Source organism: Corvus brachyrhynchos, unplaced genomic scaffold (assembly GCF_000691975.1).
Source record: "Corvus brachyrhynchos isolate BGI_N302 unplaced genomic scaffold, ASM69197v1 scaffold101, whole genome shotgun sequence".
Lineage (NCBI taxonomy): Eukaryota > Metazoa > Chordata > Aves > Passeriformes > Corvidae > Corvus > Corvus brachyrhynchos.
Genome location: NW_008237239.1, coordinates 1,334,228 through 1,347,260, shown reverse-complemented (window position 1 = coordinate 1,347,260; position 13,033 = coordinate 1,334,228). Strand labels below are relative to the sequence as shown.

At 39.4% G+C, this 13,033-nt stretch overlaps 1 protein-coding gene and 1 long non-coding RNA gene across 5 annotated transcripts in view; one reads left to right on the top strand and one right to left on the bottom strand.

Annotated features, from left to right (window-relative positions):
- DNM3 (dynamin 3) overlaps nucleotides 1-13,033 on the bottom strand; it is a 143,813-nt gene that overhangs the window by 73,713 nt on the left and 57,067 nt on the right. The window lies entirely within an intron of this gene.
- The window catches only part of LOC108445548, a 16,309-nt gene continuing 6,526 nt past the window's right edge, over nucleotides 3,251-13,033 (top strand). For all 4 annotated transcript variants that reach the window (XR_001860435.1, XR_001860437.1, XR_001860436.1 and 1 more), the window contains exon 1: nucleotides 3,251-3,993. This is a non-coding gene — a long non-coding RNA (uncharacterized LOC108445548). The remainder of the gene's footprint in view (nucleotides 3,994-13,033) is intronic.

Here is a 13,033-nt window from a genome sequence, read left to right as displayed (position 1 = left end):
CCTGCTGCAAATGGCATCAAGTTTCAGAGACATGAGGCTTCAGGACTATTCTCATTCCTCTCCAATTAGATATTGCCAAGGTGACCATCAGGACAAAATCCACTGAGCTGTTCAGCGTAATATTCCACAAGAAGAGGGGATGTTACTTTCCACAGTGATGGCAACCATGGGCACAGACAGACAGCAAGACTTGAAATACAAACAACAATTCAGTACAAAATTCAACAACTCTGTCTAAGGCAAGGGCAGATGCTGGCCTATCCCTTCAGTACCAGCAGAGAAAGGACATCAAGGCAAAAGAAAGCATTACGGTAACTCTTCCAAAATTAGTGTGTTCAAATATCAGTCTCTCATTTGCCATTGTAAAGAGACACAGAATGAATTCAAATACCATTCCTTTAAGGATCCAATCCTTAAAATAATCCCCAAATGAATGGAAAAGAGGAACAATGGAGCACAACCACCATACAATTCCCCAATGGCATGTTATCAACAAATCAAAAATAGTGATGCCTTTTTTCTACAGATCGGGATAAAAGTACCTTCAAAAATGTATAGGGGGGAAAAAAACAAATCTTCTGAGCAGAACACAGAAATGATCATAACAACTACCAGCCTGACATACTAACCAGTTTTCTGATCCTCTTCCTAATAGTTTTTGCTCCAGTGTATATGTCGTACTCTGATTGACAAGACAATAAGTTGGTTGTCTCAGCTAATAGAAAATACCTTTCAAAAATGAAGTTTAAAACCACTGGAAGATTTAATAGGCCAGCTCACTCACCCAAGCAACTAACTAACATAAGCAATTAACAAAATGTTTCAGCCAAAAACATGCTACAGTTATTAAGTTTCTTACTTGTGGTTAATCAATAGAGATGGATCAGCAGAACTCAGTCATATTCCGAATACTGGTAAAAATACACATTCAAAGATGTGGGTCTGTGATGCAATGGGAGCAGAAAAAGATGGGCAGGTCTGAGAAATGCAGATTCTGTCAATCTACTGCTAAACTAAAAACTGATAACAGGACTGTTACCATCACCTGCACTGTGGGAACATGTAGGGAATATTCCAGACTGGCACTGTAAAAATACTTGTAACATTTCTTGCCCAAGGGCTGACAATCCTTGTACCCATGACTAAAAGTCTGGAGGCCATCTGGCAGTGTTCCAGTAACATACATGCTCCTCTGATGTTGTAGCTAGACCCTACTTCAAAGGCTGCAAAGCCATGCCACGTTAGGGAAATGAAGATTATTTACAAACTGATAACTGGTTTTTAAGATTTGCCTCCATGCAACCCCACTCAAAATAAGTATGAAGCATAAAGCTGTGCAACTGCACAACAAACTCCATGGGCTAATAACAAAGTAGTGCTCAGACTAGATAGTTTAATAGGATTTAAAGGGTATTGAAAGGAGAAATTCCTCCCTCATCACTATTACTTCAGTTTCTTCTTCCTTGTCTTCAAAATCCACAGATATCAAAGATCCTTTGCTAGACTGACCACCACTGGCAGAGTGAATACAGCATCACCTGTGCTAAGGACACCGGAGAACTCAATGCAGGAAGCCCTGCTTTAAACTGCTCTTTGTCAGCAGAGTATCATTCTGCACATGGCAACTCTGCACTGAATAAAGAACTGGAAGAAGGACAGATCTGTTTCCAAGGGACTACACCCAGGTTAGTGAGCCCTGAATTTTAATTAGGTTATCAGCACGGGTGCCTGAAATATGGCTGAGCAGGAGAGATGCTTTGGAATATCCTCTGATTCTGAAGAACCTCAGCAGCAGCAACTCCAGCAACACTTAGGTATGCTATGAATAACTTCTACAATATATTCTATAGCTCCATCAGCTCCCAGGCACAAGAAACCATTTCTCTCAGGTCTGTCCAGCACACTTCAAACCAGCTCCCACAGACCAAGAATTCACAAGAAGCAGAAACGTGACCATACCTGCTGGGACAGCTCTGTCACAGAGTTCCACAGCTCAACACTAGAGGCACCACATCCCACGAGCAAGAACACACAATGGAGCTTGGAAAAGCATGCAATAATCACTGTGGTATGCATGAACCCCTGAGAGGATCCAACAGGCCTGTACAGTTTGGGCTGGCTCCAAGCTGTTTGCAATAATTATTAACTAGAGCTTTGGGCAGCGTCTTGTAGGTTCATTTTTTGAACATTGCAACTGAAGTCAGTTCTTCTTTAATTTACATGGGACTCACTACTCTAACCAGGTGGTTGTGATTTGCAGGGTTTTCACAACACTTGCCCCTCTCGCCGCATTTCCCCCCTCAGCTTAAGGTTCATACCGTGTTTTTGTTCAAGGGGTTTTTTGTTTTCTTTTCAGATTTAGGTTTAAAAGCATGAAATAACCTACCCCCTGGTTTTGTCTGGTTTCTAATTAATTCCATTAAATATCACCACCCAAAAAAGACACAAAGTGATCCGAATCTTTGTAAAAATTAACCAAGAAGTGCAATAATGGTGAAGGTAGGTGAAAAATTTACATGACCAATCTTTCCACCAAGACATATACTTTGTTAATAAATAAATTCAGAAAAAAGCCTGAAGAATCTTTTGGAGGCCACTGGTCTCATAAAATAATAGATCTGAAGTTCTCTGGTTGAATCCATGATATACAAGGAGGGGTATTAGCGAATTAGTGTGGTGGGAAGTGATTATAAATGGTATTAAAAAATCAGCTGTGGGAAGCACAAAGGACTGGAAAACAACGAACTGGAAAGAAAGCACAGTACCTGTGTGTCATCACAAAAGACATCACCATCTGAATGCCCGTATTTGTATTGCAACCACAGAACCAGACCTATTTCATCTTTGGGGGCTTTCCCTGCTAAGTTTTAACAGATTTTTCTAAATATCTCCTGCTTTCATTACTAAAAACAGTAAAAAAAGCTCACTCTTCCTTGGAATAGAAGGTATAAAAAAAGAGAGAAAAATGTGTTTAGGTAAAGCATTAACTGCCTTGTGAGTATAAGCATAATTTAAAAGAACAGTTATACCGAGACAGCTTAACTCCAGCATTTAAAGAAAAAAAATGAACACGAATTGGGGATTCCCCCCTCCCTTTTCTTCACTGAACAGAATTCAGCAGTTGAGCTTTTTCTGGGCTCCAGGAAGGCTACACTGAACAAACTCAGCCAACCACAAGGTTGAAAATGTAGCAGACGTACCATAAAAATTTAGTAATGCTTTTAAACTACTTCTCACCTCACTGGTTTGATGGTGGTGTGGTACTGTTATACAATATGTGCTGTTACCAAGGCAACTCCATCTCACCTCGACAGCTGCTGCAGCTTCAGCGAAGCAACACGACGAGCTGTGGCAACTCTGAAATTTACTTCTTTTTTTTAAAGAGTCTTTCCAACTATGAAGCCTTTTCAGATGAACCTCTGGAGCTCTTTATCCAAGGACTATGACTATTTTTCAGAAAAATCTTTTACTGTATTCTAGTGGAAACATTGTGACACTAAGTTCAAAAACATATTCACATATTCTATTAAATCAGATTCGTGCCTGGCACTTTTATACCTGGTGTAGAAACAGTACCGTGCCTCTGTGCTCATTCAGTGTAAGTGCAAGAGTATTGCATCCCTGGCAACAATACGAGCCTGCCTGGACAGTTTAGCATGTCCTTTTCCATTAGAGGACGGAAAAAAGTCTAACTTCTTGAAGCAGAGAAAGACTAAGTTCTAACCCATCCCTTCAACAGGAGCCAAATTGTAATATTGCTTCAACCCCATTTTAAGCAGAGCTAAAATAAAGGGTGAAATCCAAAACAAGATTTTGTGAAAAGAAACCGGCACAGCGTCCTTCTGCGATAAAGGCTTTAGTGGAGGGAGGTGGCTACAGTCTCGTGGTCCAAACCCCAAAGAATTTTTTTATTTTCATGTCCTTGGCTTCAGGGACAGTGCTGTGTGAGCAAGGACTAGAAAAAGAATGAGAACATTACGAGCCTTCCCCACAGTAAGTATCAACTGCAGTTTTTAAGAAGATTCAGTGCTATTTCTTTCTTTTTTCTCAACCTACTTGGGTACAGAACCAAAGTAAACATAAGACAGTAGAGCAAGCCGGTAAGGATGTTTTGTGAAACTCAGCCAAAGTTTCTGCTACTTTAATTTGGAGAGAAAAATAAGTGTTACGAAATGTCTAGGAAAAGTTTGTGCTGAGAAAGCACACAAGTGTTTAAAGGTGGGCAATGCGATTTACTGAAGAGGAAGAATATAAAAAGTGCGTTAAAATAATTAGGGAAATGACAGATTTATCTATTTCTTTTTAAATCAACAAAGCAGTAAAGCAAAAGCTGTCTTTTCTCCAGTCTAGGCTTTTCTCCTTCCTTTCCCTGTGTTCCCATGCCTGTTGTAACGCCGGTCTGTCTGAGAGTGGACAGCGGTGGCAGAGGGAAGACGCTGGCCCTGACTGCATACGCTGCGAGTTCTCCTGCACCAAGAGCCTGACATTTAACCAATTCTGGGTAACAGCATGTTTACCGCCTTCCTTTCCACTCCAATCTGCAAATACAACACAAGGAAGGGCCACTTCTTTTTTTATTTTCCCTTTCTGTTAAGTAAATTCTCTCTATATAAAAACTTTCAAGTGTCCCTCTGCCTCTTAACCAACCTTCACCACAAAAATATCCTGATACAGAACTTACAAATGCCTGGTAGTGCTCATGAAGTTTTCAATGCATAACACACACACACGCAATCCTTGTGATTCTCCTCTACTATTCTGCAGTTCAAATCGGCAAGGCAAAAGCTCCAGCTGTAACACTGAAACTGCAAAGAATCTGCTAAATTCAGTGATACTAAGAGAGTTGGAAAAAACCAAACCAAACCAAACCAAAAAAACCGAGGAGCAAAGAATGTACCTAATTACCACTAATCCTGCCTATTAGATTTCATTCAGACACCACAACTTCTTTCAAATAACCCCAGTTTATTTTTGAAAAAAATTCCTTTCTTCAGGCAGGATATGGGGGAGGAGTCAATCAGTGATGTTTTACACATGCACATCTGGATACAGTCCAATTATTCCTCTTATACATTCCTCCAGTTGTTTTCATTTTACTCCATGCTCTGGCATTCATAAATTTGTGAGATTAATTGTGTGTGAGCGTCTGCAGTCTTGGATCTGGGCACGGGTTTAGCTGCAACACAGCTAGAAGTCAACATTAAAGAGAGCTCCAGTTCACAAAACACAATTTAAATTTATACATCTTTGGTACAGTAAGGATTGAAGCAACCATCATCCTTACCACATGCATCAAATTGGTAAGATTAATTCAATATCAACTACATTTTATTGCTGTAGTTAGTGTGAACCTCATAAATACTTAGTTACTCAGTGTTAACTGCAAAAGAAGGATTTTTTATTATTATTATTATTTTAGGATTTGTTTGGTTGTGGGTTTTTGGGATAGTTTTTACTTTTTCTTGGTGTGATTTATTTGTCTTTGCAAATCATAAGGCGTTGCAAGAACAGAAGCATTTTAAACCTGGGGTCCAGCTAACCCAGCAGATTATGCCACTCTGGCCGCCACCACGGTCTACAGAGTTGGCTAATCCAGCAACTTGGGAAACGCCCCTGTCAAGAGGTATTCCCGTGTCAAGCTCTGACTCCTTGCTGCTGTAATTTGCTATTCACAATCTCCAGCAAAGGCAGACATGAAGGTTGTGACTGAGCTTCTGCAATGCTCTGGCTATTCAGGCTGCTGGAACAGCCCCCTTTGGGGCCAAAAGCAAGTGAGCTCAAACCAATCGCCAGCACAGGGAAAGCGAGGGGGCTAAACATTGCAGAATTCTCCCCTCCTGGGGCCAAGACTTCCATTTACTGATGTTCTGTATTTTATGTGCAATTTACTAACCAAAACCAGCTGTTTCCTCAAGTTCTCTGCAATTTATTGTTTTGCAAAATCAGTTTCACATTACACTTCTGATCAGTGCAGTTCCACATGAGAGCTACACAACTGAGGTGAGGTATTAAAAAGCCAGGGGTCGAAGGCCAAGAATCTGCTCACTTGACTGCAAGCTTTGTGACCCAAATACAGTGCTGGATGCACAAATCCCACTTGGCGTCCAAGAGCACAGGCAATTCTTGGTTGTGATGTAGCAGTCAAGGCAAGGTGACAAGGGAGATGAACTGTGCCCAGTTCCTTAAGCTTACCCTAAAGCAGCTCAGTGCTGGCAGGAATAGCTGGACAGTTACAGGTTGTTTTGGTTTGGCTGGTTTTGTGCAAGATGGCTGTTATATTTTTGAACAATTGTCCATCAGATTTGATGGGATTTTTACAGAAGATAAATTTAACCTTCTTACAACCACCTAGTCTTTTCCAAAAATCTTGATGAACTGTGAGAGAGTCAATCTGGGTACAACACCATTTCAAATTCAGCAGATGATACTAATCTAAAATTTTTTAACTCCCTCACATTTCCCATTGTTAATCCATCTTGTGGATTAATCTTTGAAGATCTCTCAAATCTGTAGCTCTTGATAAGACACAGCAGGAGGGAGAAAAAACAAACCCAAAACAAGTCTTCAAGCCAGGAGATTTTACAATTTCTCCAACCCATTAAATTCTGCCTCACTTTTGTTCATGCAGAAGGAAAACATCCTGAATTGGGCATTTGTCGTGCCCACAATATCTGAATCTGACAAAGAATTGCCATGGCACTGAGACAATTTCCTCATCCTGCCAGCCACCACTGCTAATCCTTACAACTCCTCTGGCAATGCTGAAGGGTGAAGGTCGAAAAGGCAGAGAGAGCGGTTACAGTAAGTTTATTACATAGGGCTGGGGCATACATAGCTCATCTCCCCAGCACTGCAGTGCTCCCACAGCTTGCACTGTGGGAATAGGATCACTTGAGAATAGGATCAGCTGTGAAGTTCAGCCCCTCACCCTGAACCTCCACCCGTAGAGTTGCATCCAACGTTAACAGTTGAATAAACTCTTTTAGTCTTCCTTCCTTCTTAAAGTTAGGAAATCATACCCCAAGCCAGCCAACGTTAAAACTTAAATGAAATTCTTTCAACATCAAGCACGTGAGAGTCAGGGAATGTCAGATTTATGGTTGCACATACAACCTCCATTCTGCTCCATGTGTGTACGCATTGTGATTAAGTATCTGATTACGTGATTGTGCACTGTTTTTCTCTAGGACTCCTGCCTCATTTACTGTGCAGAAAGCACATACAAGAGGAGAGAATTACATTTGTACAAACAACCATAAATCTACTATTTCCTAGCTTCTGAGTACTTGACTTTGCAAACAATGTTCCTTTCATGTAGATTTCTGGTTGTAATACTTGTACAGCGTATATCTAAAAACACTGCAACAACTTACATGACAGTATCGTCTAAGAGTACAGAATCAATTTTTTAAACCTACTCATTTTATGGATGTAACATTTGCAAAAACTCTCATTTCATGGATGCACTATCATGCTTATAAAAGTCATATTTTCCACACAATAGAGGCAGTGTAAAAATTAAAACAAGCTGCAGACTGATTGACCAAGTTGTCTGAATTATTCTCTTTCTTCCTAACAATGAACTGTGCTCTCTGAGCTCCAAGTAAACAATTAAGAAGGGTGGGGGTGGGGATTGGAGGGCAACCGATAGTAAATAGCATTTTAATTGCACTCTTACAAAAAATACAAGGAAAATAGTAACACGTAAAATAAGCCCCATTTTCCCTTTAAAGCTACCAGAGACCATGGAGCCGTTTTAGTAAAGCAGCAGCTCTGAGCTGCAGGCAAGGGCACAAATCTTACCCAGCACAACTTGCAAGAAAAACAGAAAGTAGCGCTTACAAATTTCTGGAATCGTATCTTCCAAGGCAGTATAAAGTAGCCTTTATACCCGAGTTAGACTATCAGAGCATCAATGGCTACAATGGAAGAGACCCAGTGCACACTGCAGCTGCTGGCTCAGCAGGTGGCACTGGATAAATACACATATGATACTTTTACTCCATAGCTCCCAAGCAGTTGTCCAAAAGCACTGTTTATTAAGCTGGTTCTGTTTCAAAAAACAACCATAAAAATAGTATTGAAGGATCCCATATAATCAGGTCTCATTGGTTCTACTTTGAGAGCTCATGGAGGAAAACTCCATGCCAATTCAGCCAGGGATCTCTGCCATACTTCCTAAAGTCACGTACATCCGGCAGTTTCTGGTACTCACCTCCTTTAACCAGTGGGGTATTTTTTACTGGGCAGAAGCAAACAGAACTTTGCAAACTACTGTTTGTAGTTTACTCTCTCATAACTGTATGAGCAAGTAGGGTAGTGAGCATTAGAAAACAGTAAAAGTCTAGCCCCCAAATAGTCATCACTAAGAAGATTACAAGCAGAGGTGTAGTACCTCCCTGACTGTCTATCTCCTTTTCTGGTTGCTTTCCGTGCTGTCCAAGGCTTGAAAGAATTCTTAAACTTTCCCTTTGACATTGGGAAGAAACTGACACAAAGTTCTGAAGGAAATATCCTTAGCAAATTCAAGATGTTCACTAGACAGAATAAACATTTCAGCTAAATTTGGTTTCTCATTTCTATTGGAAACAAGTAAGCAGGTCTCCAATTTTGCCATTCATTCAGGAATTTTCATAGCATGGCTTACAATGAGTCTTAATGGAGATGGAAAGCAGACTGCAGCCTTTTCCAGTGAAATGTGACTTTATTACAAAAGCAGTATGAAAGCAAGGAGAGGTTTCTGTTAATGTACATAACCATGCTTTAGCAATGCCCTCAATACATAATGTCTCCACTGAAAGGTACAAACAGGGTCATTTGTTTTCAAAAGTTATAAGAGATAATTACAGGACAGCAAAGCAGGATTTTTCCTGCACATTAGAGAAACAACTTGGTTCCAAAATTAATATCGTTCAGAACAATATTAGCAAACTAGTTCGAATAGCAAGTAATGAATATACAGAAAGAGCTCCTAAGACTAACCTCTCATTGCCTAGTGGGAGTGTTCAGACAATGTCCTTTCACTGGCTGAAACCAGGTCAAGGTGAACATATTCAGGTATAATAGACACAAAGTGCCGATTTTAATGATCTGGGTTTCCACACAGCAGAAGACAGAAGACAGTTCATTCCTAAGCAGTCACCTAGCTGTGACTGAAGGGTTAACTAAATACCAATGCCTTCATTTCTTAACCAGCTAACAAGTCTTCAAGCACACCTACTCCAACCTTTGGATGCTCTTTCAGCATCTGACACCTGCATTTGCACCACAAACCCTTGGAGTACTTGGCTGCTATTGCCAAGTCAAATTTTTATCATTAAACTTCCAAACATCATATGAAGATTTCTGGGAGGCTGCCAATATTATTGAAGCTCCTTATGGTGTTCTAACAACATATTCTAAGGCTTGTGGTGCCACCTGTTCACATGACACAAATCTCCAGAACAGAGCCTGCTCCCTTCTCCAACTCTCCCTTCCCAAGACTGTTGTCCTCCCCACTTCTCCAATCTTTCATCTGATAGTATTTGCTCAGGATCTTTTCTGCTATTTTTCCTTTACTGTCATAGACTCCACTTTCCCTTTCTTCATAAATGCATCCCAAGGTCCACAGAAATAAGAACCTGGAGATTTAGCAAACCTTAACAAGATGAGGCTAGGCTACTGCAATAACATTTACTTCCACAAGACGTACTGAACAATTTTAATTGCCTCAAATCAGGTATATCACTATCATTGCAAACCAAGTCACAAATTATCTTGGAGAAGGTAAGTAGGGGTAAACAAATGAAACACAGTTATGATTGACCTATGCAAAAGAATTAAGATCAATCTCACCAAAAAAAACCCCACAGACTCAGTCAGATAAGCGTGCTATGATACACAATACAAGAGAACAAAATTCATTGGTAATAGCAAAGCTACATTAAAAGAATGAATCACCAACACCTTCATAAACGTAAGGAGTGGAGCATGGTGTAAATTACCAGATTCTACACAGAAGACTATCAATTGGGTACACGTTTAACAGCTCTCCCTGATGTTACCTTCTGATACTGTAACATAAGGCCTCACTTCTGACTTCCTGGCTCTAGAGAATGTTTTTCTTTAATTATATGCACATACCCTGTGTAAAAGGAATTTACCATTAGTTTTTTGGCCTTTAGCAGACATATTTAATAATTACTTTAAAATATTGACATTTATGATTGGTAGTGAAGATAAATGCAGCCTCTATCCAAAATCCTGTGGGAAATTAGACTGCAGCAGGTGAATAATGCAGGCATGATTTCCACAGGTTCCTCTCTAGAGGATGTTCTTTCCAAACTCAACTCCATGTGGTATAGAAAGGTCACATATTATGACAGATTGGCCACAATCTAACAGTTTTTCCTTCTATATGACCAGTTGAGTGCAAAGCAACAAAACAACAGAAGAATGAAAGGAAAATAAAAACCAGATTTCCATCAGAGTATTCACGCATTAATGGCTAAATGGCTAAGTGGGACTAGAATGGTTCTGGGGAGCAAAGGGACTGGGTGCAGAAAGAATTGCACTATTAAATCTTCTAGATGGCAATTCTTAGGATATCATGGCTTGCAGATACAATAGTGGAAGAGGGGAAGTCCCTGGGGGAAGGAATTGAAGGTCCCTGAAGTCAGAGATTGATAAATGGTGATAGTATCAGTTCAAGAAACTGAAAGATGACACAAGAGATGTGGTTTTGAAAACATAGATGGAAAAATATGGCCTTCAGCCACATGGCAAAGGAGACTCCACTCAAGTTCCAAACTGAATCCAGCGCACTGAAGTTCAAAGTAGCCTTAGACAAATTTTACAGGTGTTAAGGATCCAGAAGCACTAACTGACAGATAATATTCCAGTCAGGCTGGATCTCTCTGTAAACCTCTTCTCATAAGACTGAGGCAATATATGAAAGACTTTTTTTTTTCTCCTCTAGCTGTTCAAATGCAGGACTTCTGGGAGTTATCATAAAGGGGACACTGCAGGAGATTTTGTGGAACAGAATAAATTTACACACAAACCGTCTCCTATTGCATAATTCCCTAATGTCTCTGCCTAACTTCAAACATTCTCTACTACCTGTTTTTTGCTACTACTTTATCAGAGCTCCAGACAAACACTTGCATTGCACTATAACAAGTTCTTCTGAAAGCTTTACAGAAAAGAGAAAGAACCCAAAGTAGAAATAATTTGCTCAAGGTCATACATGTTTATGACAAAGACAAGCGCAAAAATCATGATTCAGTCTTCACTCCAATCATACTGCTTATCTTATCAAAAAATACATTTAATTCTTCAGAATGGTTCCAACACTGAGGAATTATGGAGCTTCCTTCCCTTCTCTCTTTCCTGAGTTAATGCTTTTCCAGCATACCCTCCTGTGGATGGAATCATTATCATTGTGTCTTTAAATCTCCAAGTCTATAATGAAAAATGAACAACTTGTGAAAAAACAAACAAACAAACGAAAACAAACCCCTGCGAGTTTCTTCATTATACAAAGCACTGTACATATACACAGGTGTAGTCTAAGCTCAGAAGCAGGGGTTTATGCAGACCTCACACAGGCCTCTCTTTGGAGTATAATCTGCAATCAGATCCGATTTCTTCATTGATTTTTCCAGCTTGTTGTTAGAACAAGTTGATTTGAAGGGATTGTGTGGTGGCTGGGAGCAGAGTAGCACTGTAGTTAATAAGCAGACTGAGTAATCCATCACATCCAACATCTGTTACAGTCACCCCTTTTCAAGTAATTAAATATTGCCTCTACACTTTACTATCTCTCTCTCCTGTCACTGATCACCTCTTGTTTCAGCTCCTATGTTATGATTCTATTCCAATCACAAGAGATGTGCAGTTTTTAGAAAAAGAAAGCTGATGGTGTAATAAACAGACAATGAAGTGTGGCCATGAATAGAAATAGTCTCATTACATAGAGATTTAGACAAACTTGCCCTCTTGCACAGGAAATTTTCTATCAGCCCTTCTATGAATGAACAAAACACTAACAGCTCTGGAATTGAATGCACAGTATATTTAAACATAACAGACTCCAAAATAGCAACATATTGACTTTACATAATCAAATGTCTCATAGATCTTCAAAGTGAAGACAGGAAGGACACCACCAAATTTTTTTTTTTTAAATGCTCATGATTGTTTTTCCTAGTCAAGGCAACTGCCTGTCAATACCTCAGAGTATGCCAAACATGAAGTTTCAAAACAGGGGCTTGAATTATGAACGAAAGCTAAAAAACCACCACATATATTTCTCAACAGGTGGAAAGCATATAAATAAAATTTCAGATAATTCAAATACATTCAAACAGCTAAGTTTTCCACACAAAAACATATTTCTCCCTAGCTAACTGGAAAACTTCAGACTAAAAACAGCATTTTGATTTAGCCAACCTGAAAAACAAAATATTTCCCATCCCTCCAAAATTAAGGGACCCAATAGAAACGAAAAAAAAAAAAAAAGATTCTGTGAAACAATGTGCAAGCCAAACATTAATGGTAAATATTTTCATTATAGCAGTATCTATATGCTATAATTTAGGGTTACATCTTTATATGGAGATTTGGATGCACACAGAGGGAATCAATATTTTTAAGTGCTTACAGTTTAAAGATACAAGCAGAAGACATTTAAAGGGAATGAACTATACAAGGCAAACATTTTATAAGGATTACATTCATTTTGTTAGAGTTCTTTACTATTTTGATGAGTGAGATATTGTTACATATTATTCTGTAGTAATCAAAATAAGATCTTACATGCTTTGTCAATAAGACACAAGGATACAATGATTACATGTCCTGTCCACTCGGCACTTTACTATTATATAAATTAAAGTATCCTTTTTTCCCCCTCTCAATGCAAGGTTTTCTATGAAGCTTTGACCACACCAACCCCAAATCAGTCTGTAGCTACTCTCACAGGACAGAAATCTCAGTGCATTTTGAAAAAGAGCCAGTACAGGAATCAGGTATATATAATTAACACCTTTTT